Source organism: Dermochelys coriacea, chromosome 1 (assembly GCF_009764565.3).
Source record: "Dermochelys coriacea isolate rDerCor1 chromosome 1, rDerCor1.pri.v4, whole genome shotgun sequence".
NCBI classification, from domain to species: Eukaryota; Metazoa; Chordata; order Testudines; family Dermochelyidae; genus Dermochelys; species Dermochelys coriacea.
The window spans coordinates 342,028,796-342,054,516 of record NC_050068.2 but is presented as its reverse complement, the minus strand read 5'-3'; the positions used below and the strand labels follow the sequence as shown (position 1 = coordinate 342,054,516).

The 25,721-nt window shown below is 43.7% G+C and overlaps 1 long non-coding RNA gene across 2 annotated transcripts in view; it reads left to right on the top strand.

The window, feature by feature from the left end:
* The window catches only part of LOC122456900, a 52,408-nt gene extending 27,206 nt beyond the window's left edge, over nucleotides 1-25,202 (top strand). The window contains exons 4-7 of one of the 2 annotated variants that reach the window (XR_006276060.1): nucleotides 3,368-3,428; nucleotides 4,856-5,582; nucleotides 6,421-6,546; nucleotides 24,609-25,202. This is a non-coding gene — a long non-coding RNA (uncharacterized LOC122456900). Of the gene's footprint in view, nucleotides 1-3,367; nucleotides 3,429-4,855; nucleotides 5,583-6,420; nucleotides 6,547-10,082; nucleotides 15,280-24,608 lie in introns of those variants that run through there. The other variant, XR_006276062.1, reaches the window with a different exon arrangement.
* Nucleotides 25,203-25,721: the final 519 nt, after the last annotated feature.

Genomic DNA, 25,721 nt, shown 5'->3' with positions numbered 1-25,721 from the left:
CACACTAGAGGGCGATGAGCCTGCAACAGACTGCTAGTAGGGTTGGATCTTAGAGCTTAGGGAGTAGCAGCTTGTGCATTTAGATTCAGAGATTCTAGCTTCAGTCCCTGCTACTGATAATCTGCACAGGGCTGCATCATATCATTAGCACCTCTGAATAGGCTGCTGCTACCTGCAGCTTCTATTACTCCTCTGTATGGTAGAATCTGGCCCTCTCTTTACATGAGATTTGATGGATGCTTAACCCTTTTCAGGCTAAAAGAAAAGGAGTACTTGTGGCACCTTAGAGACTAACAAATTTATTAGAGCATAAGCTTTCGTGAGCTACAGCTCACTTCATCGGATGTAGCTCACGAAAGCTTATGCTCTAATAAATTTGTTAGTCTCTAAGGTGCCACAAGTACTCCTTTTCTTTTTGCGAATAAACTAACCCCAAACTAACACGGCTGCTACTCTGAAACCTTTTCAGGCTGTGGTCCTACGTAATCACCTCCACTCCACATTCATTTGGCTGGCAGTCTGGGAAAATAATTAACAGCAAAGGAACAGACTTTTGTCTGCCATTAGTGGAAACGTAAGTAAGTGTTTTCCTTGTTTGGGAATATCTCACATTCTATTAATGCCAAAACTTGGTGTTATATACTCTAAAGACAACCTTTTCACTGGTTTAGTATCTAAAGTAAAGTGACACTGGAGAAGGAGGATGTTTTTTTTTCTTTTTTTGCACTGATGAAAGGGGACATAACTAGGTATCTAGCCATGAAGGGTCAAATGTTTGACACTGAAAACAGGTTGCTTGTTCAAAATTCTTTTTGGATTGGTGATGAAAAGCAAAGCGCTACAGCTAATGATTACGGGAAAGAATGTCAGAACTTTTTATTAAGCCATATTGCTAACGCTGATGCTTGCAAAGGTATTGATTCCCTAATTCTCTGAAATCAACAGGCAGTGGATGTGTAGAAGAGTGAAGAGGACATAGAGAGGCAGATTTTTTTCACCAGACTCCATTTTTGCAGGAGGCAATTTTTCACTTGCATTTTTGCACCAGTCATAAATTGTGGGTAGAAATATTTATGTAGATTGACAGGTGTTCTCCTAAAATCAGAGGCAATCTATTGTTCTAGCTGCTCTTTCAAAATGCCATTATAAAACAAAAAGCTCTTAAATGTCCTTTGATTGTTAATCAACATAACAAACTACCAAAAGCGAAAGCATGTTACCATTCCCCCACCATTCTGTCCAAACTAGGGCTTTTACAGTTAGGTTAATAAACCAGATCTGGTTTGTACTAAGGGGGGAAGTGAGACTGCTTTGCTAACTGACTCCTCTCTCATGGGATATCCATCTACCTGTTTGTGCTTGTCAATCAGGTACTTCGAAGTCTGTCTACTAATTTTTGTGCCCACAATTAACTACTGGTGCAAAATTCAATCCACAACAATTGAAGCTGGATTTAGATCCTCCTGCAAAGCTTTCCAAGGCAATGAATGTAGACAGTGCATTTGAACAGGTACAGTGGAGGTGTGATTGCAGCACACATGGGCATAACTGAGGTAGTGGTAATTAGCGATGAAGCTGTGGCAGCATGAGCTAGCCACTCAAGTATGTATCCAGGGTCCTAGGCAGGCTTGGACTGGAGTGGCTAGCCACTGTGACTTCTCTGCTATTTTTAATGAGCTAGCTAATGACTACACATGCTCAAATCTCACTTCTCCATTGCCATGTAGACATACCCAATGTCTTCCTTCACAGAGTGCTGGAATTTTAGGGTGATGATTTTGCGGGTGAGAGGGGTATGCACAGAGTATGCCAGAGCTGTGTATCCCTTCTAGCCTGTTGTGGCAGGTAGCTACACAGCTCAGCAGACTAGCTGCAACTCACACAAAAGCGTTCCCATTTGCCAAATGAGTCAGCCCTGAGCACATTCACGTGTCCCCACTTTAATACATGCAGAGAGCGTCCTCCAGGTGAGACAAACCTAATTCTACCGGCTCTGTTAGGAGGCAAATCAGCAAGCAGGCCACAAGAATTCTTTGTTTGAGTCTCAGCTGTTGCATGAGCCAGGCCACTGCAAAAGGGGACTCCATGCGTGGGGAAAGTCAACCACCAGTTGGCAGACACATTGCCTGTCATCTCTTTGTCATCCTCTGGCAAACCACAGGCCCCAGAGGTCACATCTGGTCAGTTGGACATGCCTCCAAAGGTCAGTGCTTGAGCTTATTGGGCACTGCAAACAATTTTAACAACAGAAATCTGCTCTTTGATATTTTGCAAAGAAGGGCTCAGCATGTTGGATAAGGTGCCCTTTGTAAATAATTTGCCCCTAGCTGCTTACAAAGATTCTTCTTTAGCTCAACTAGTGGGACCTGTGCATTAAGGCCCTCAATCAGAAAAGCACTTAAGCATGCATTTAAGTCCAAACTGATGCAAGAAAGAACTTAAGAATGTCCTTGACTTCATTGACACTTTTTCCTGTGCTTTAAGTTAAGCAGGTTCTTAAGTCCTCTCCTGAATAGAAATGCTTTCCCGACTCAAGGACTTGGAATCCAAGAGCCAAGCATCAAGCCATACAGAGTACTGATAATGTCACCACTGGGACATGGGCAGTCTGACCTAGTGGTCAGATGAGGAGTCAGGCCAGGTCAGATACTAGGAGGTCAGGGTCTGAGACAGGCCAGAGGCAAACTGAGAGTCAAGTGTCAGGCGTCCAGTTGCCAGGAGACCAGAGTCAGGCAGTAGGAGCAAGTATTGCAGGTGAAGCAGTCCAAACCAGGGGAACCCAATTGCATGGACAACTTCCTGTTTCTGTGCTTCATTTAAATAAGAGCTGGGAATGAGTCAGGACCCAGTGTCCCACCAATCAGAGCCTAGGACTTGAGACCTCTGTCAGAGTTCAGCTTCTATGCTGGTTCCTGCTAGCAGGTCACTGGGTGGTGGGTTGGAACGTGCCACTACTCAAGAGTCTTGTAGAACTGTGTTCAAGGCCGGTTGCCCCGGCAGATAACTAGGAAGACGTATGTGGCCATGAACTTACTAGAGTGCATTAGCAACTGGGTCAATTTCTTATTGGTGCAAGCACCTTCCATGTATCCCCTGGAAGCAAAAATATCCATGAATGTGGGCTTCTGCCCTGACTGTGCTGAATGCTGGAAAGCCATGTCCTCTTTACATATAACTCTTAGAACTTCTGTGTCTGGTAGAGGGGGAAGTGGGCTTGCAACTGTTCTTTTGTGTTGGGCACAAAGGGTAGGGAGGGCTCATAGAAGCAGAACTAGATGACGTTCTCTCCTCACCTTCAAAGGGCTTCCTCTTCCCCTTCTCTTTGCATGGTGGATTTTTTTAAAAGACCACCCTTTCCCTTTTGCAGGGCGAGGGTTTTAAAAGGAACGATGTGGTGGGGTGTTTCCTTCTGACGGAGCCTTGCAAAGGTGAGGAGTTCATAGGAGGTTCCCTCTTTGTGACATACGTTATGATTGGTTGGATTGAAGGGGAGAGCTGGTTGGATTTCTGTTCCTTGGAACATGTTGATTTTTCATCCAAAAAACAGAAGCCCAAATCTTTCTGTTGAAAACTGGCTTTCAACCAAAAAGTTTTTGGTTTTGGACCACAAACTTTTCAATTAGGGGGTTTCCATTTTTTCCGAGAAAGCAAACACTTTCTGTGAAAACTTTCATTTAGTTAAAACCCCCAATATTCAATTGAAAACCAGTTTTCACAGAAAAGTTTTCTCCAGTCCCAGCTTAGGCTGTAGGGAGAGTGTAGGTTTGCTTGGGGTGTCATGGGCTTCCCATTTGAATTTTCCATTGGCTGATGTGCTTAAATGGCACAGCCAATAATCAGCAGGCTCCATGAAATTCATTAATTTCATTAAATTAACCCTGAAAGTCTCAATTGCCTCCTAGTTTAGAGAGAACATTGTGGCAATTGAAACAAAATGAAATGTCAGGCCAGGAATGTTAGACTCCCTGATTGTCGTCCCTGTATGTGTGCACGCTTTGAATTCGTAGGAGTGAGTCTGGTGCCCATGAAATCGAGGGTCTATTAGCACTAATTAGATCCAAGAACAGTGCATGTATCTACTGGCTAAGCTTCCTCCCCTATAGTGATTTGAAGACAGGCCCTGTGCTAGGTGCTGTATCTACAAAAAAAAAGAGATTGTCTCTGCCCTGAAGAGTTTGCATTATAAAGAGACAAGACAGATGAAGGGGAGTATTAGTATCTCCATTTTACAGACAGGGGAACTGAGGCTAAGTCTACCCTTAAAACATTGCAGCTGCATTGCTGTAGTACTTCAGTGTAGACATTCACTACGGTGATGGGAGGGGTTCTCCTGTCACTGTAGTTAATCCACCTCCCTGAGAGGTGGTAGCCAGGTCGATGGAAGAATTCTTCCATCAGTATAGTGCTGTCTACACTGGGGGTTAGGTCAGGACAGCTGTGTCACTCAGGGGGGTGGATTTTTCACACCCCTGAGAGATATAGCTAAGTCAGTGTAAGTTTTCAATGTAGAACAGCCCCGAGAAATTAAAGAGATTTACTCAAATTCAGACAACAAACCTGGAAAGAGCCAGAGATTGAGCCCAATATGACAGTCCAGTGCAGCTAACCCCAAGACCATATTTCTCTTAATGCTCAGGACCTGAATCAGAGGTTGAACCCAGGTATCCAGAGAGATACACAGAGGGATTAGTGTGTCTGTCTCATGGTTCTTTTTCTCATGCTTAAGATCAATGAATTAATTTACGATGCAGGCACTCAGCGCCCCCTTAAAGAAATGCAAGACTAGATTCAAATTAAACATCAGCCATGACTCATGACCCGCTTGGGGCCACATCGCTTTGCTGTATCATTCCAGAATGCAGCATTGGAAGTAAATTGCACAGAGATGAAGGGAAACACTCCGAGTGAGTCAGTTGTTCAGACGGAGGACATCGCCAACATGAGAACCTGGAAGTTACCCTCACAAAGGACGTCCCTACCAAATCCCTAGTCATGGTCCAAAAGTAAAGGCTCTGGTCGATTTTTAATCCAGGTACTAGAGAGTGGCCAGAAGCCAGGCATGTATTTCTAGAACTCCGAGGCGCTGAACTCAATGGCAGGTTTTAGCTCTCGTCAGCAGCTTGGTCTGTATGTGGTTTTCCCTTTGCCATTAGCTCTAGGCACATTGGAAGTTTTATTCCTCCTGCAAGGCACAGTGGGAAGGGCTGACAAGATGGGTTCAATGATTGAGTAATGCTGATCATTAATCAAGAGCCTTCTGCAGATTTTTTTCCCCCTTAAATGTTCCTAGGAGGGCATTGAGCAGCCTCAGTGTGAGTCAGCGGCAGCTGAGGGTGCACGGTGCTCTGAAGTGGGTGCTCGGCACATTTCTGGATCTACCGCTTCGGGTGCCAGATGAGTAGCTATATTTTCAGGCCAGATCAGGGTCATTCAAGATTACTAGCAGCAGTGGTGTTACAGTACCAGCATTGCGCTAGCAGCAGTACAACTGGGCAGTGAGGCCCCTAATGGGAATTCGGTGCCTAAGTACCTTTGCGGCTCTGGGCCTGAGGCGATGTATGTCTACACTACAAGCTACGAAGGTGAGTCCCCTGCTCAGGTACACACACTTCCACTCACTCGGTGAATAGCGGTGTAGCCACAATCACACAGGTAGCAGCAGCATGGCTTAGCTGTGCGGAGTACAAAGCCTCCTGAAACTGTTGGGTCCAGACTCAGCACAGTTAAGCCATGGATGCCTCCACTGCCAGTACCTGTGCTACCACAGCTGCATGGGCAGTGGGTACCATAGGCTGGAAGAGGCTGTGCCTCCCCAAACAGCCAGGCATGGCCCCGCCCATGCTCTGCCCCCAAGCCCTCTGCTACGGCTTGGCACGCTGCCCATCCTCCTGGTGCACCGAGGGGGCTAGCGCCAGCGGCCATGGTGGGGGGGGGCTCTGGCGGGGTAGGAAGGGGCGGGGCCTTGGGCAGAAGGGGCGGGGCTGTGGGCTAGCCTCCCCCAGCCAGCGGTTCATGCGCTGCCCATTCACAACTGTCCTGCTATTTATACTTGTGCTAGCTCGATCAGAGCCAGCGTGAGGTACATGAACACGAGCCAGGGAATTACACCCCTGGCTTACAGTGTAGACGTAGGCTGAGAGACAGCCCATGCCGCAGCAAGCCAGCAGTCTGAATAGAAGGAAGGCAAGCAGACTCACTCAGGGTCAGGCATCACATCAGTGGTAGAGGCAGAATTAGAACCCAGGTCACCTGAGTCGGCATGTTGGTGTCCTAACTGCTAGACCACTCTACCTCATGGAAGGACGAATGTGTGAAGCAGAGCAATCATGCATTTGAAAGCTAATGCTTAAGCTGGTAGCGTATTGACTTTTTTTCCCCCAATAGGCAAAGAATAACCATGTACTTGACTTTATTTTAAAGATCAAGGAAAACAACAAGAAAAGAAAGAAGAGATTTAAAGTCTTGGTGTGAGAGAGAGAGAGAGAGAGAGAGAACACAATCTGGGCCATCCCGGTCCCTGGCTCCATCCCACCCTACAGTGTTCAGGTGACAATCCATTTTGTGTTGCAAAGTCATAATAATAACAAGAGCTGGTGAGAAAAGGGTGAATACTGCAAAAAAAAAAAATCTAACATCACAAATCTGAAAATTTCTAACCAGATTCAAGACGAAGAAAAAGCAGCAGCTGTTTTGTAGGACTTCTCATCAATAGGTCTTAAAACACATTTTAGTCTTGTGTCATTTTCCTGCAATATTACTGCGCTTTCCAAAACATTTTTTCAGACTTCATCAAACAAAACAATTGCAATGAACTCCCTGAATGGCATTTCTCACAGATCTCTCTGGCCAGGTATATTCATAAAATGTCCTGCAGTACTGTCTTTTGCTTCACAAACAAGTCATCAGGCCTGAGTCGTCTCTCAGTTACACTGGTTTTACACCACAGAAGCTGAAGAAATTCCTGCTGATTTAGGACCTCGTTCAGCAAAGTATCTAATTATGTACATATTTTCAACATGTGCTTATGTGCTTTGCAGAAGGGGCACCAGTGTTGTATGACCTTGAGCAAGTCACTTAATGTCTGTTTCCCTTCCTACCGTTTGTCCATTTACACTGCATACATGCTGGGGCTTGGACTGTCTCTCAGGTTACACCTATGCTACGAGCTAGGGGTGCAAGTCCCCTGCTCATGTTCACGCATCAGCGCAAGTATAAATAGCAAAGTAGCCGCAGTAGCAAGGGGGACGGCAGCGGTGCATGGCTTAATCCAAATATACCTACTGCCAAATATATACCTTGCCAAATATACCTACTGGTTTCATGGGGGGTTGTACTCGACACACTAAGCCATGCCTCCGCTCCTGCTTCCTTGGGTACACTGCCAGCTCGATGAGTGGAGAATCAGGCTCCTTCTGTCATTCAGTTTTCTAGTAAACATTTCTGCAGCGTAATATTAATTAGGGACTCTCCATCCTGATACAGTATCACACTTAACCTGCTAGTCCCTGTTAAATCATCTTCCCTGACATGTGAAATTCAGGCTGCCTTTGTTAGTTTAAACCCTTTTTATCTGACCTGCCTTTAAGCTTCATCTACTTAGTCGTATCACTGGGTAGGTAACAGAAAATTGCCAATATGTCACCTAGTGGGTAAATCAATTCATGAAAGGAGACCTAGTGCTGTTAGATTGACTGCAGAACAGTTCTTTTCTTTTTTTTTCCCAAGCATATCTTCCTCAGCACACCTGGGTATTCCTCCGGAGGGCTCAGGAAAAAAAGTTTGCATTGCCTTGTTCTTAATTAGCTACATCCCTTCTCCTTTATATAATAGGTGGACGTTATTTGCTCCACAGTGTGTATTCTTAAGAGAGGTACCAAAAAGAAAAGGTCAGATTACTGCTCCAGTGATGTGGAAAGCAGGGAAAGAGCTAGCGGCAGCATTATCGCTGGTGACAATCAGGGATGTTTTCTGCATCTGTTCGGGGAGGCCGGGTGCTCTAGTGAAAGGGTCCTCGGGCTTTTACACAGCATAGAGCCCATCTTTCTAGAGAGGACAGCCACGATGCTCAAAAGTGAGTGGGGAATTTTGGGTGCCTCAGAAGTTGATCCACACAATCAGGCATGGGAGAAGAGGCATCCATGGGGCGAAAGCCAAGTCACGAGTGATTTTAATACTTGAGATACTTTAAAGGGGCTTGATTTTTAGAGGGCACTTTCTGAAAATCAGGGTCCCTTTAAGGTATCTCAAGTTAAGCACCCAAAATCACTAGTAACTTGGCTTTTGTCCCACGAATGCCTCTCTTTCCGTGCTCGGTTGTGTAGATCAATCTCCTTCCCAAACACAATCACACCCTAGCTCCTCTCCCATGTGTGATCTCATTACATCCCTGGGGCAGCTAAATAGAAAGCTACATTAAGAACATATTAATGTATTTTAACCTTCTTTTAATGAATTTGGAAGCTGAAAACAAGGAGGAGAAGCCAACATCATGTGACTAACTGGCACTCTGCAGATGGTCCACAGTCCACAAACCAGAATTTGGGAAGTCTGGGCTAGTGGATTAAGCATGAGGCTGAAGACAGGCACGCGGAAGCTCTAATTAGGGCTGGTTGCAATTTTTCTGTCAGAAATTAGCTTTTGAACAAAACAATTTTTTTCCTTAAAAGAGTTTATTTTCTATGGGAAATTTTGACTTGTTGTTGAAAACCCAAACATCCCCAAATTGAAAACTTTTCAGCTGCACAATGAAATATTTCAACTGGAAAGCGACAACCCCTTTCATTCATATACATATACTTGATGTGAGGGTTTTGGGGTTGTTTGGGTTTTTTTGCAAAAATGTTCATTAATGAAAGTCAGTGGGACTCAGGTTCCTAAATCATACAGGTGCTTTTAAAACTTTTACCCCTTGTCTCATTTTATATCCGTAAAGGACACTGGGGCTACATAAATAATTATAATTAGACTGAATCAAACCTTGAGAGTTCTCCTTATTCCTTACTCAGGGGAAACTCTTTTACTGAAGTCATAAGCGAGTAACTGTTACAGGAACTGTTCTAGCACTTGTAGAGGTACTTGGAAGATATAAAGCTGAACATCATAGGATGCTAAGAGCTATTATTGTGTCACATATAACCATGAAACAGAACCTGGGATACGACTGTTGCATGCATCTAGCTATTCTGAAGATGATATTTTGGACAGCATGGGCTTGGTTCTCCTCTAACTTACACCGCTGTAAACCAGGAGTCATTCATTAAAGTCATTGAAGTTACTTCAGTGTGAGAGGAAAATCAGGCCACATGATACACATTATCTTAAAGCCTGCTATTGAACTATTGTCACAAAACTCTCTGGAAAATATGGACTAATGTGGATTCCTGCTAATTCCATAAACAATGTATTTAATTTCCTCAGGCAAACCAGACTAAACCTTCCTTTGAGGGCAACTTTAGTCTTGAATGGGCTGCAAGTAAATCCCTTGGGGCTCAGTTATCACTGATCACCGTTTGGTCTGTTGGATATTGCTAAGGGAAATTTACTGTGATTGTCTGTGATCAATGGCACGTACTCATACCCATTATGACACTTAGTCAGTCCACTGACACTTGGTTCCTCGGAGAATAGGGTTGTTGCTTTCAAACCTTTTTCAGCTCTCACAGTCTTTCCCCCACCCCCCATTTTTAAGACCCAGCTGTTCAAGATCAGAAAAGAGCTTATACAGTGAGCCACTGTAGTGAAAGGGGGATGTTGTAGTCCAAAGCAGGTTGCATTTAATTAAAGTGCCCATCTTATGGTTTTTGGGTTTCATTCTGTCTCATGTTCTTAGCAATCAGAAAAATATTTGAAAAGAATGTGTGTGTGTGTGTGTGTGTGTGTGTGTTTTTGAGTTCAAGTACAGCGGATGACCCATGTTGGGGAAGCGGGGGTTTCTGTGATTGCCAGTGAATTCAAACACAAGCTAGTGGGCTTGATGCAGGAATCACAAGATGGAATTCTAGGACCAGTTCTATGCAGAAGTTTAGATTAGTTCATCATGGCCCCTTCTGGCTTTAAAATCTATTAATTACTTTTTCTTACAGAATTTGGATCAGACTTGCATCCTAGCAGTCTCTCTTTTAGCATTTTACCACCTCCAGTTCTGGCCTGGGGCAGACCAAGAAGAGCAGAGCTGCAGGAAATGATGGAGAAAATAAGTAATTCAAAGGGGTTTAGTTAGTTAGTTAGTTAGTTAGTTAGTTTTAGTTTTAACCGTAGAAAAACAAAGGAGAAAGACTCAGCATGAGATCTGGTCAAAGCTGTAGGCTGGATTTTCATCCTAACTGGCTCATCCATCCCTTATCTTGACTACTATGTTATGCTTCTTGTTCAATGTCCATCCCATGTGAGTAATCTCATGTAGCCCACGAGCTTTGAGGCCATTTCTTACTGTAGCAGAACCAGTGTTGCCCTTCTCTGTTCACCAGCATATTTCCCCTCCTCATTTCCTTCCTGCAGGCCTGCCAGAGCTCACTGATTTGTGTAGAGATGCCTTCATTTTAGATTCATTGTAAAACAGCTTACTCCCTTCTTGTGTGTGCTTCAATTAGATGTTTAAGGCTAGTCCCAAAATGATCCAGGTGCAAAACTGCATGCAGATACACGCTTGCAATTACGTGCGCCATAACCATGACTGTACACAGTTCTTTCAGCTATAGACCTGCCACTAATCTACACCAACATGACATTCTATGATGAATGTCGAGTTAGGCAGCTATCTTGCCATCTGCATGGGCATTTATTCTTTTAGCATGGTGTTGCAGTCATTTTGTGGGCATCTGCAAACATATTTTTGTAATCAGATAACACAGTTTGAGAGCCCTGTTCTTCCTTACCCCTTGACTGTGTCAGCTTGCATGATTTGGTTTCTGTCCAGTGACTTTATGAATCTTTGAGCTGATTGCTAGGACTTTTCTAGGTTACTGGGATTTCTCTCTTCCTTCTTCTGTTCCATGGAAGGGTTGGGCAAACTCGTTCAATTGAAATAAGAAATATAGAGAGGCTTGTGGCTTCATTTTTCAGAGGGTGCAATGGGGGATTAGGCAAATAATGGAAGAAAATGTCAAATTCAACATTAAAAAAATACCAACTGACTCTATCAATAAGTGACCAAAAGATGCCAGACACTTGCAGCTGCCAGTGAAATAAAACTCAGCCCACTTGTCTTTGTGCCTAAATATTGATTTAGAACAGGCTAGAACTGGATAGATGGTTAGATAGTCAGGTTTGAAAATGTAGGCCTTAATCACTTCCTGCCTCAGTGTCTCAGTCTGTAAAATGGTGATACTATTACTACCCTGGGAATCATTAGTCTTCTTGAGATTAGGTAAAGTTATGAGGTACAATCCAGTTACCAGAAGGGGAGGATCCCAGCCTCCGAACCTGAGTCTGAGCAATAGCAGCAGGAGGTCCATGGTAGGAAGCAGGTTGGGGAATCAGTAAGGGGTTGGGAGAGATTGATTCCAGCATCTTCATACATCTGATCTGGAACCAAGCGTGGGTGGGCCTAGGTTTCCCTGTTACCCCCAGCAAAGGGGCATAGGAAAGCCTCCTTGAGGAAGAAGGGGAAAGGTCTGTAGAACCAAGGCTGGGATAGGGGCTGACACAGGGTCATGGGACTTTTGGCCTGTGAGTCTCTTTAATACCCCACAAGCAGAGAGATTATGACCCACCTGGACAAAGAGCTGGAGTTGTGAGAAGAAACTGACTGTTGCAGCACCAAACAGCCATCAGGCAGGGGAAACTGAGGCAGGAGAAACTGAGGCAGGGTCACTGCGACATAACGCTTGGCCAGGAGGGAACACATTGGCTGGTGAGATCACTCAGTTACAGGCTATCAGTCCTTTTATTTCAGGCCACCACCTGGAGTGTAGAAGACATCTTCTTAAATGGTGCCATGTTGTATAATTAGATATGGATGTTTTTAACCTTTCTTTAAAATATCTGTCCTGATCACTGTTAGAGACAATCTGCTGATTTGAAGGATCATTTAGTCTGTGTGTATGGAGATTCTTATATTCCTCTGTAACTGTTTAGTAATTTCTGCCAGCTCATGACTGGAATAGAGTTATACTACTCAATCCTCATGCACTGGAAACTTCAGAAATGACTGTGAGTAGCTGCTCTGATAATATTTAATCTGTACACACATGGTAAATTATAATGCACTTGTTGCATGGATACATGGATACTGTATTTGGGGAGATGTATATGTGGGTATTGACAATCCTGTGGTTCAACAATAGGGCCAGGACTCAGGTTACCTAGCTTCTGTTCTAGGCTTTGGTACAGATTTTTCTGCATGACTTTGGCCATGTGACTTGAACATGCATTTTCAATAATGGGCACTGATTTTTAGATTTTTAGAAAGGGTATGTCTTCACTGCAGGGTAAGTCTGCGTAATCAGAGCCCAGTTAGGCTAGACCCAGTGTGAGCTGCCACTCTGCAAAGCCATACTCAAGTTATTGTATCCTCACTGGTGCAGCGCTTGCTTGTGTGTGTTGCCAGGACTTCTGGGGGCATATCCCATTATTCTTTGCGCTGCAGTTAACTGAGCCACTCTACAATTCCTTCCCAGTGAATTGTGGGAGAACTTGTCTGTCCTTCTAGGCACATGGGGGGAAATGGTTGGAAGGCACTGGAGGACTATTGGCATTTTAGTGATTTAGCCTGAATCATCACTACAAAGTGGGCAGCTTACCAGCCTGAGTGAAGGCAGAACAGGGCTCTAACGCACCCTCCTAGCCAGCCCAGGTGTAAAACACCACCCTACTTGGGCTAGCAGGGTTTTGTGTGTGTATGCATGAGATGGCTGCTAACTTGGCTGACACATTGGGGACTGAACTGGGGACCTCCAGAGCTAAAAGCTTGAGTGGTTAAAACGTGAGCTAGAGGCAATATGGTGTAGATAGGGGTTATAATAACCCATATCTTCTGGGGATCAGCAGAGGAAGGGATTGTTACATACACTCACCACAATCACATGTGGATGGGAGGGGGGCCAGAGACAACACCCAGGTAAGAGCTCAGGCTATCTCTACAGGGAAGACAAACCCTAAGGGGTTTGAACCCTTTGGGACTTAACATGGGACTTCCAAAATGGAAGCACACAAAATTAGAAGACACTCTGGACAAATGTGGCCTCTGTTCCCACCTGTAAAATGGGTCTAGTAATACTCCCTGACCTTGCAAGGATGGTCTGAGGCTGCTTTTTGGGATCACCTGCAAAGTCCTTTGAGCTCTTAGGGACAAAGGCCCCAAAATGCAAGTACGAAGGGTCATCAATCTGAAAATGAACAGGAGGAAATTCTTTTAACCAAAATGCACTTTACTGGTGGACTCACTTCTTGCCTTCAGAACGTCACCTGTTGCAGAAATACATTGCTACAAAGGTAACTAGGCATAAAAAAATCCTTCTATTCCCAAAGGCAAAATAGTTCTGCGGTGTGAAGATACAGCTCTCACCTGACATTGTGCCATTAGTTCAGCTGAAGAGATTTGCTCGTGGGCAAACAGAAGACAGTGATGGATTGGGGATTTTTTTCCACACAGGTGTTTCTGAGTAACTTTTCATAAATCTTCGTAGATCAAAACACAGGGAATACCTTAATCATGTCATGTTATTAAAAAGATTTACTGAGGGCACTACCAAGTGGGTTAATTGGGTGGTCTTTAAAAAGCTTAAAATTGCCAATTTTTCAGTAGCTCTGAAGTGCCTGTCCTCAGTGAGGATTTTTTTTAATCTATATGCGTTAGGAGTTATTACCCTGCAGAGAAGAAAATGTAGTTTTGTGGTTGTTGACGTGTTGTCATTTTTTAAATGACTGGTGGATATTGCATGCTACATGGTACAACAAATGAAACCAATCTGCATAGTGTTTTGAGTAATGGACTGATACTAGTTAGGAGGAGACAAAGATTATCTGAACCCCATTATTGTCACAAGCAAAACCAGTAGGCAGCCGAAGGGAAAATTATAAGGTGAATATCATCGTCTCAGCATTGCCCAAAGGGGAATTCTCATGAGCCTCACTATGAAACTTATCTGACAGAATTCCAGAAAGTACTTATAATCATGATTTGGGTATATTTAAGATAGTTTTGCAAAAGTTTTTTTACAATAGACTCATGAAAGCTCTTTGCCATAGTGTCTTTATTTCTTTGATGAAAGTGTGACCCAGGGTAGTCAAATAATGATACTTAGCACTTACAGGAAGCAGGTTGTTTCATCTTCAAAACACTCTGCAAACCTTATTGAACTAACCAGTCTTCATAACTCCCTTGAGGTAGATAAGTAGCTCCTGTGTGAAGTAGGTAAGTACGTATTGTTATGACAAAAGGAGCTAGGTCAGGTGCATTCAGAATCATTGTTGCATAAACAGTCTCTATAAAACTTTTCATGGAACAAGTTATCCCATGTGGTAACTGCAGCTGGACAGTCGTTAAAGGAACAGTGTAGGCTGAATCACTCTCATTTGTCTGGGTGGGCTGTAAAACCTGTCTTTGGGTTCCTTCATATTGCAGAGTAGCTGAATAAAAGAAGGGCCTTTGGCTAGGTTCACCTTTCAAGACCACTTGATCCTAAGGGATCTCCAGAAGAAAAGCCCAGGGGATGGGAATGGAAAAGGGAACAGGAAGATGTCAAAGGCAATGCCAGGAAAACAAAATTCCAATCCTATGTAAGTCACTGATTGCACTTGGGTCTCCATGTCAAAAGAGAGCTAAGTCTAGCATATGCACATGCTTAGATCAAACCCAGGCGAAATCACTCTGAAAAGCATGTCATGCTCAACTCTGAGTAGAAAATGTTTCCCTTGGCAGCGCAAAAGATTAACGATAGGGAACACGTTCAATTTAGGCTTTTCATTGAGGAAGAGAACATTCACTACATTCAGCTTTGATTCATCGTTCTCTCACCATCTGAGACATGAGCAAGACATAATGCAATCACAAATACCTCTTGGAACATTGTAATCACATTATTCTGTGGGGGAGGGTATTAGAAAAATACCTGTAAACAAGGTATGAAAGTCACTAGCTTATGCTTTGCAAGCTAAGGGCCACATTGTGCCGTTGTTCCTCTCTGAAGGCATGGAGTTTTAGCAGTCAAGTAGAGGTGCTCTGAGCCATTCTGCCTGTATGACAGAGGCAGGCAAAATGCCCAAGGCAGCAGTGGTGTAGATCATACATTACTTTTGCTGGTGAAAGGTGCGGCATGCTTTCTCCACAGTGCCACAGGGGTACAATCCATCCACAATGACTCAGGCTCCCGGGGCTAAAAATAGCCATGTAGATGTTCCCGTTCAGGCTGGAGCCTGGGCTTCAAGATTCTCCCACGTCATCAGGTTTCAGATCCTGGGTTCCAGCCTGAGTGGGAAGTCTACACTGACATTTTTAGCTCTGCTGCCCAAGCCCCATGGGCCCAAATCAATTGATCCTGGCTCTGAGGCTCAGTGCCGTAGGTTTTTCTTTGCAGTGTAGACGTACTCTACCTCACCATAGTGATGACCTTCTAAGAAGTAAGTCTGGGGAATCCAGCAACAATTTAAATTTAGTGGATCAAATTCAGCTGTCATTTGCATGGGTGTAAATCCAGAGTAGCTCCATTGACTGTAATGGTATTACTCAAGTTTTATACTCTGACTCTGGCACAATAATTTTTGCATTCACAGTGCCCACAGACTTCATTTTACACTTCCAAAGCACTAGTCTTTCCACAGCACAACCACCCAGCAACATTGCTTCTGGAAAATGACCATAAATCCTAATCCCTTAATCCCATTGAGCAAGCTGCTTTAAATGGGCAGGAGATGTAGGATAGCCAACCCTCCAGGATAGTCCTGGAGTCTCCAAGATTTACAGATTAATCTTAATTAAAGATTACATCATGTGATTAACCTCCAGGAATAGGGTCCAACCCTACAGGAGAATTGTATCCATTTTCATATACACACACAGCTAGATTCTGATTTCAGCAGCACCTGTGTAAATCCAAATGAAATCCATGGATTTGAGAGGAATATACTCTGGATCTGGCCCATCTACTGTGCCCTCCTAATTGTGTATATGGTAGGTAGATATTAGGGTGATGAGTCCATCAGGAATGGAGTCAGGACGACAGATACTGTCACATGAAAGTGACTTCAGAACATGCTCCAGTAATTTACTGGCAAAGCATTTGCTGAATTGAGATTGTCTGGTCCCCCTTGCTCTATACTCTAGCTACTGCTCCAGATGTCCAAAGAGAACAAAAATTTTCCATATCCCCCTGTCTGGAAGATTTCCCCTATATCAGGTTCCTTTGCAGCCTCTGGCATCAGGGGCCTGGTGGGGGTGGTATGAAAGTGTGCAATCTCTCTCTCTCTCCATCAATTACTCAGTAGAATAAAGGTCTGGAAGACCCTTGTGCCCATGCAGAACCCCATAACCTTGAAGGTCCAGGGCAAATATGTCTTGCTTATTGTTTTGTTTTGTTTGGGTTAGGGTTAGGGTTTTGTTTGTTTTTAAATAAAGATACTTTTTAAAGTGGAGCTGAGTTACATAGGGTTACTAATATAAAGTGCAAGGTGGGTGCATAATTAATTTACATAAAATAAAACACACATAGTTTCATGGAAAACAGAGAATCATGAAAAGAAAAGGAGTACTTGTGGCACCTTAGAGACTAACAAATTTATTAGAGCATAAGCTTTCGTGAGCTACAGCTCACTTCATCGGATGCATGGTGTCAGTGGGCCAGAATCTGATTTTATATAAACCTCAAGGAGCTCCTCTGACTTCAGTGTGGGCAATCTGGATTGGCAAATGAAGCCAGAATTGAGTTGCTAGGACCTGCAGATGGAAAGATCAACTAGAGAATGTCCACCTCGCAGCCTTTGTCGGTTTGATCCCTGTTGCAGAATTACTTTTTTTTCTTCTGGTTGGTTTTAAATGTGCCAAATGCTGGATTTTTTACTATGAATCTTGGCATATTATTTCATGGGCCAATTGCTCTCACTGTCAGGAGGCATTTACTGATACAGGCCCTGACCTTGCAAAGCACTTAAGCACCCATAACTTTACTTACCTAAATAGTCCCACTGAAGTCAGAAAGATGAGATAGGTTACATTACATTTGATCAGTGATGGCTTTAAAGTGAGGCCATAGGCAATAGACTTGTGTGTTGGCATTCCTTTATCCTTATGTTAGTCATAATGACTGAAATCTGTAAATTGTACACTCAGTGGTAAAGTTGACCGACCACACTTTGGACTACCTTCACTAGTTAAATTAATCAGTCAGATTCCAGAACAGACACAATACCATGTGACGTAGTTACCTAACTCCAATACACAGTTTGTTCTTTTCTGTTCAAGCCCTTATACCATGAGCAACTTCAGGTCTGTGTTGCATAGTTACATAAATCAACCAATCAGAAAATAGGAAACAATATCATGTGCCTTTTTAAATAGCCCAACTGTCACAGGCTGGCTTGATCTCTCAGCCAAGCTGGGCTCAGCCTTGCATGTGACCTGGTAGCTATCATCCCCCAGCTCAATCTGATGGAATAGGGACACTTAATTATAATTACTCATGGCCTGGTGCTCGGGGATCAGAGATGACTACATGACTCACTAGTGGAGAACCCATGAGAGAGGAGGTGGGAAGGGTTTCTCTGGGAAAGGTTTGGCAAAGGCTAACCAGGAGAAAAGGCAGCTCAGAGTGAGCTGGGAGAAGAGCCTGGAGAACAGTTCTACAATAAGCAGTAGCTTTGTGAAGCATCACAAAGTCCTGCAGGCAGAAAGTAGCTTGGGGAGGGCAGAAAAATACCAGAGGAAAGATAGAATCTGTGATGAGCTGAGGGAAGCAGCATGAATAGCCCAAGAAGGGCAGAAGCACAATTTGCTTGGATGTTTTATTTGGTTGTTTAACTGAACTTTGGTTATCCCAGAAGGAACAAAACTGAAAGGTGAACTGGTTGGAGGGCTAGGCCATGAAAGAGGCAGACAGAGACAGTCCATTGCCAGGTCAACAAGGGCTACTGGAGATGAAGATCCTTGAATCGTCCCACTCTGATGATAAGGGGTGTCATGGTGGTAAATACAACCGCTTGCACCAGCAGAATGCAAACTGTGAATATTCAAATAGACTGTTTACACTAGTTTTACTGATCAAATGAAGAAAGTTATGGATAATCTCAAATAAATAACCATAAGAAATTTGTATTCTGTTTATGAACAACTGCTGAATCGAGGGAGAAGGGAAGAAAGGTAAAATTCACTGAATACATTACTCTTTCCTAGAGTTGGGTGAAAACTTTTGAATGAAAAGATTTTTCATTGAAAAATGCGCCCCCCCCCCAAATGAAACTTTTTGGGAAAAAAATCACAAGTTTTCCATATTTTTATCATTTTTTCAAATTGTTTATCAAAATTATTTTCAAAATCATTAATTACTTTTTGTTTCTTCTCTGAAACTGTAAAGTAAGATAAAATGGTTTTCAGTAAACAAAAAAAAAATAATTTCAAACCCAATTCTGATCATTTGGATTAAAAATATTATAGAAAAATTGCAAGCAATGGAAAACAGATCCATTTTGAACCTTTCTTTTCTTTTCTTTTCTTTTCTTTTCTTTTCTTTTCTTTTCTTTTCTTTTTTGCGAAAATGTAAAGTTGTTTTCCTTGTTTTTAACCAGCTCTATTGTTTGCATATTATTCTCTCAATTCTATAAATAATGCTGAAAAGAGAAATGAAAATAGTTAGAATTTACCTATCGATAATATTATATAATACACATATGGGGAGGGGTATGTGTGCCTACAGGTGCATTCTACCTAAATCTATATAACCATTTTTCTCTTGCCTCCTTAAATGAGGTTGATTAGAATTTTGCACCACATAGATAGATACTTTGGCCAAGGGTTTCAAATGAAGGCCTAAAGTTGTATTATATGATTATTTATTATTTGTATCATTGTAGCCCCTAGAAGCAGGGCCGGTGCAACCACGAACTAGGCGGTTGCCTAGGGTGCCAAGTGGTTGGGGGCAGCCAAAAGCGCGCTCTGGGGAGGCGGTGGAGTGGAGGTGAGCTGGGGCAGGGGGGCGCGGGGAGGGCCGCCTGTAGCAAGTAACGGGGTGGGTGGCGCACAGGGGAGCCGCTCCCCGCCCAAGCTCACCTCTGCTCTGCCTCCTTCCCTGAGCGCGCCGCCCCGCTCTGCTTCTCTCCCTCCCAGGCTTGCGCGCCAAACAGCTAATTGGTGCCGCAAGCCTGGGAGGCGGGAGAAGTGGTGGCGTGCTCGGGGAGGAGGCGGAGCAGAGGTGAGCTGGGGTGGGGAGCTGCCACACGTGGCTCCCCAGGCTGAGGGGGGGGTGGCGGGGAGCTGCCACATGACTCCCCGGGCCAAGGGAGGGGGCGGTTGGGAGTTGCCACACAGCTCCCCGGGCCGAGGGGGGGAGGGAGAGGGCAGCGGGGAACTGCCCCGGGGAGGCGCCTCAGGATGGGGGGGTGTCGCAGAGCTGTCGCAGGGAGGCACCTCAGGGCGAGGGGATGTGGGGAGCTGCCACAAGGCTGGGGGAGGGGGAGTGGGCACAAGGTGAAAGTTTCATCTAGGGCGCAAAACATCCTTGCACTGGCCCTGCCTAAGAAGCCCTAATCATGAGGCAGAACCCCATTGTGCTCAGCATTGTACACACACAGAATATAAAGTCAGTCCATGCCCTAAAGAGCTTGCAATCTAAGTATAAGACAAGAGCCACCAGGTGGGTACAGGCCAATGGGCAAGTAGATATTTAGTGGTCTCATTTTCAAAAGTGCTGAGCCCACGGAGTATTTCCCATTCATGTCAATGACTGCTTAGTGCTTTTGAAAATGAAGCCACCTATTTAAGTGCTTAAATTTAGACCTAGAAGACCCATTTGTGACACTCATTGCCTTTATATATATAAATTAGCATTGTATATCTTGCTGTATTGGATGACCAGCTTCCCAAAAAAGTGTTGGACTTAAAATACAACAGTTAATTCATCAAAACTCGATTAAAAAGCCAAATAGCACTTATCCAAAAAACTAAATAGCACTTATCCGAAACAGTAGCCTTCGTTGTTTGCAATTAGAAATGCAGTCACATAAAAAAAGTTACAACGGCAAATCAGTTCATAACCAACTAGAAAGGAAATCCCAAACAACCCTCCCTTCCCCTACATATATGGGCTGTACAGTGGTGTTGTTCTATAATACGGAGCATCAATTTCCTTGATGAAGAAAGATGCCATTTAAAGAAATTGGGCTTATTATGTCCTAATGACAAGCATAATTAGGAATGTCTGTCTCCGAAGGCCATAAGAATAGAGGAAAAGTTTTTGTTCACCTGATCACACTGCCATCCTTGACCCATCCAAGTAATTCAAACCCTGGCTGAATTGGACAGGGACAGGTGTAATTGCTCCCCCCTCCCCCTGGTCTCTGCTGCTTCCAGTCGTGTAATTACCATAATAAGGTTGTCTTTGGAGGGGTCAGTAGCTAGCGGCCACTCTGGCTGGAGCCTTCTAAGACTGTCAACAGAAAGAGAACAAGGAGTCCATTGGGTCACAGAGGAAGACTAAATGAATGCTGGTAATTGACGTAGTGACAGCAGTGTCTGCCATGAGACAAGAGGAGTGGGCAGTAGCAATGAAAGACATGATGCCAAAAAAAAATTAATAATCCACATGAGTTTTTCTTTACTGAGATGAGTGGCACGGAGGGATGTTGCATGGTTTTAAAGGCCATTGATTAATATTTTGCGTTTGCGTAGTATCTTTCATAGCAAAGCGCTTCAGGTGCTGTACAGAAATAGCCACAAGTAATGACACCACCTTTGGGGTGGCGGATGCTGGGCAAAACTTTGATCAACAGTGTTGGGAGGACAAATCCCTGCTCTTGTCAAAATGCCATGAGAGCTTTAGGACTTGATTTTCAGCCCTGCCTTTCTATTCCCCGCTCCCCTCCCCCACTTTAAAAACTGTCTTCAGGCACACACTCATTTTGGTCTCTAAACATCAGTAGGGTGGAAGGATGAGCTTGTGGGTAAAGCTGACTTCATGATTTGCTCTTGGAGTCTGGTCAGGATGTATGGGAGCTGCCTTCATGAAACGTGTTCTCCGTTTAAAGATGTGATGTGCATTTTGAGCTTCAAAAATCCAGGTGGTTTGAGATTTCATTTGAACACAACCTTCTGTCACAATGGTCCTGTGATAGATTTTTTTTAAAATAAAACATAGTCTTTAATCAATTAAATGACAGCTGGAGGTGTTGGCTTAATATTCTAAACAGCTCTTGTGAGATATCTATATTCCCTGGAAACACAGGTTCAGATCCCAGCAGGGAAGCTTCAGCCTTTTATCCTTCCAAGCTGGATCGATTGAGTTCCATGTCGTTTAATGCCTTGGCCTTTTGAGTAAGACTGAGGTCTGCTGAAACATAAGAGCCAGACTTCCAAAAACAAATCTCCCCCTTTTTGCAATTTGTACATCATTTAGACCACTAAATACCTGATTGTTCCTTATTATTATCATTTATATTGCAATCACACCTAACTGAGACTAGGGCTCCACTATTCTGGGTCTTGTACAAACAATAGATTTCAGAGTAGCAGCCGTGTTAGTCTGTATTCGCAAAAAGAAAAGAAGTACTTGTGGCACCTTAGAGACTTACAAATTTTTTGAGCATAAGCTTTCGTGAGCTACAGCTCACTTCATCGGATGCATGATTGTAATCTCTTCAGCTCAGCGAATATCTAAATAGACTAGACAAAGCATGGGAGAAAGAAAGCATTATTATTTCCATGTTTGGGGAGGGTGAGTCTTAGATGAAGGAAAATTATGTGACATGTCCAAGGTCATACAGGAATGTGACAAGGCCAGAAACAGAATTAATCTTTTGACTTTTAAACTGAGTACATGTGATGTGGAATTCAGTGAGAGATAATCAACAAGGACCCCTACAATGCCATTTTTACAGAGCCACTTCTCAAAGCAGAACTGCACTTTGAACAATATAGCCCCACTGCAAAGTATGCATTATTTTGGCATTTTACAGGTGTGTAAACTGAGGCACAGAAGTTAAGTGACTTGCCCAAGGTCACAGAAATGGGGAATGAACCCATCCCCCAGCTAGTTTCCAGTCCACTGCTCTAATGATTAGAACACACTCCCTCAATTAAATGAGCAAGCCTCAACATTGGAGGCCTATGAAGACCCTGCCTGAGGATAAACTCACCTGTTTCTTGTATCAGTTTCTGGCCTCACTGCAAGCTGCAGTGCTACAAGACAAGAGCTTCAGTTTCATAAGTGCCTGAGTCTATCTGCACACACAGGTCCAGATTTGCAGTCAGAGTAAATTGGTGTAGCACAACCAAAGTCAATGGAAGTCTGACAGCTTACATCATCTGAGGATTTGGTCTGTAATAGACACAATATTTGTATTTGTTTTCTTTGTACAGGTGAACCTTGAAGACTGTTCCTTAACATAAAGGATGTTGGTTGCCATTAGGAATTAAACCAGTGCTCTCCCAAGCAGCAAGCACATGTCTTTGCACTTGAGTTAAAGCCAGCCTACCTAGCTTATATTTATAACAGATTCACATCCACTGAATGTGAAGGCACAGAGAGGGACACAAAATACTGACCAGAGGGCTACAACAGCACATGGGCCACAGATTTCACAACATTAGTAATCACAAGGTTCATGATCCGAAGTCAATAGGAGTTACCCTGCTGATTTCAATGGGCTTTGGATCAAGGCCAAGCTGCACTGACCGCAAAATCCTACACATAAGAAAGCAGGAAAAATATCCCTCTCTTTAGCCTTCGTCCCAGAAGACTTCAATACCTATTCACAGGGCCGGGGCCTTTCACTCACCATGCAAGTTGCTGATAAAGGTGAACATTGCAAGAAGAAAAGAGCCACCCCTGGATGTGTGGACAAGCACAGAACAGTTGTGAATAGTGCAACTTGGAGGATTGTCAGGTCCTCCAAGAGCACAGGCAAGGGTGAGACTTAGTGGAAGGAAAGCAGGATCAGAGGAGAAACGCTGCAGTTCATGGCCCCCCTGCCAATGTACCAGAGCATAAGCATCAGTTCCCAAAAGATTGGGATGCCTAGAGTTGTGTCCAAGGGGATGCAAGGAAAAGAGAGGGCAGGAAGGTGGGAGCTCTGCCCAGCATCAGGTGAGGACAAAGCAGCAGGACAAACATACAACTGCATATGAGGACGGAGGTGGCCAGATTTCAGGGGGCAGAGCCACAAGTGCATCCTAGACTTGCTCCCACTCCAGTCCTGAGGGCAGGTCTGCCACTTACTGCTGACTGGCCAGCAACTTCATAACGTGTCTTCCCAACCAAGGGTGGGTAATTAAGCATGTGCCAAGAAATAGCTTCCTTTATGTGTAACAACCACAAGGGGGGCAGGCGGGGAACGACTTACAGATTTTGTTTCTCCTCTGCTACAGGTTAGTTCTGATCTACATAAGCAGCAATACCCTGGACACACTTCAGGTGGACCTGATGTCATTTAAAAAGGAGGTGAGGGACATCACAGAAATGGCCAGATAAGGTATCCAAATAAACTCTGGAATCAGCAAATAACATGGGGGGGAGGGAAGTGTTTCTAGCCTTGCTGGTATGTAGCCTGAGCAAAGAACACACTGCCATTGGGCTCTTCACAATGCATGGCCTACAAGCCTCTAGTATTTTCAGGGAGAAAACTTTAGAGAGGCTTCTTATTCAGACAAAAATGGGACATAAGAACATAAGAACAGCCATACTGGGTCAGACCAAAGGTCCATCTAGCCCAGTATCCTGTCGTGCGACAATGGCCAATGCCAAGTGCCCCAGAGAGAATGAACAGAACAGGTAATGATCAAGTGATCCATCCCCTGTCACCCATTCCCAGCTTCTGGCAAACAGAGGCTAGGGACACCATCTCTGTCCATCCTGGCTAATAGCCATTGATGGACCTATCCTCCATGAATTTATCTAGTTCTTTTTTTAACCCTGTTATAGTCTTGGCTTTCACAACATCCTCTGGCAAGGAGTTCCACAGGTTGACTGTGTGCTGTGTGAAAAAATACTTCCTTTTGTTTGTTTTAAATCTGCTGCCTATTAATGGTGACCCCTAGTTCTTGTGTTATGAGAAGGAATAAATAACACTTCCTTATTCACTTTCTCCACACCACTCATGATTTTATAGACCGCAATCATATCCTCCCTTAGTCGTTTTTTTTCCAAACTGAAAAGTCCCAGTCTTATTAATCTCTCCTCATATGGCAGATGCTCCATATCCCTAATCATTTTTGTTGCCCTTTTCTGAACCCTTTCCAATTCCAATATATCTTTTTTGAGATGGGGCGACCACCTCTGCACACAGTATTCAAGATGTGGGAGTGCCATGGATTTATACAGAGGCAATATGATATTTTCCATCTTATTATCTATCCCTTTCTTAATGATTTCCAACATTCTGTTCGCCACACCCTTACATCGGCAAAATTCCCATTGACTCCAGGTTGGGTAAGGACTAGAGATCCAGTGCTCTTTTCCATTTACCCCTAGGCCTCGAATGGATGAAAATATTGCAGCTGAGTAGTTAAAATGACCCATCATCTCACGCTTGGGAAAGCTCCTCTTCTCGCCCCCAGAACTACAAAGTACGTCTTTTCCTGTAGAAAGAAAACTGGATCGGCAACAAAGAATGCAGACTTGGAAACAACTCCTGCATAGGGATGAGCTACACTGAAACTCTGGGACTGCATCTACAAAACCATAGGGATCTGGTGCCTGAAGGAGAACCAGGGCTTCCCAAACACAGCTACACTATACACAGTTGTTTTGCCAAGGGAGCTGCGTTATAACAAGAGTAGACGCATTTGCGTAGATTTCAGGCACCTGTGGTTTTTTTGCCTTTTCCAAAAAAGATTTGCCAAGTTAAAAAGAAAGACACATGAGGTAAGAATGATGAGAAGATGACTGCAGCTGATCCTTTTTTCTCTTTTGCGAATCAAACATTTTTAAAATATTTTTATACATGCAATAATAAAATTTGTAGTTCAGCAATGCATAGAGATCTCAGTCAAAGATTGGGGCTCCACTAAGCTAAGGGACTATTCAGGGATCAAGCTGCCCAGTGTACTAGGCACTGAACACACAATGAAAAGACAATCCTTGGCCTGATTTGTTCCTGTTTTTCCTATATGAAACTACCATTTCACTAGACAAACCTTTATAAAACAGCCCTTCCTATATATCGAATGGCTAGAAACAATCAGTACTGGAAGTAGGTCGTATGAGATTTTCAGTATTCAGCCTCTGACTTGGTTGTGTTTTCATTCCATATGTAGTAATTTAAGTAAATTCACTAGGAAGTTTCTTCCTTACTTTAAGCAGCATTTTGATTCACAATTCAGGTCTGATTTGGAGACGTTTCTTTGGATTTCGAGGTCACAATTTTCACCCATAATTCACTGTGGTGCAATGAATTACCTAGCACTGTGATACCTAAGCACATAATATGATAAACAGGTAGTTAGACCCCAGAACTGAGATTTTTAAAGCTGCCTAAGGGATTGCTCAATGGGAATATCTGCGGTTGCTTTTAAATCCCACCCCAAAATAATATGAATTGCACACAGAGTTTACTGTGCCATACAGTTGGTGGCCTTTTAAAAT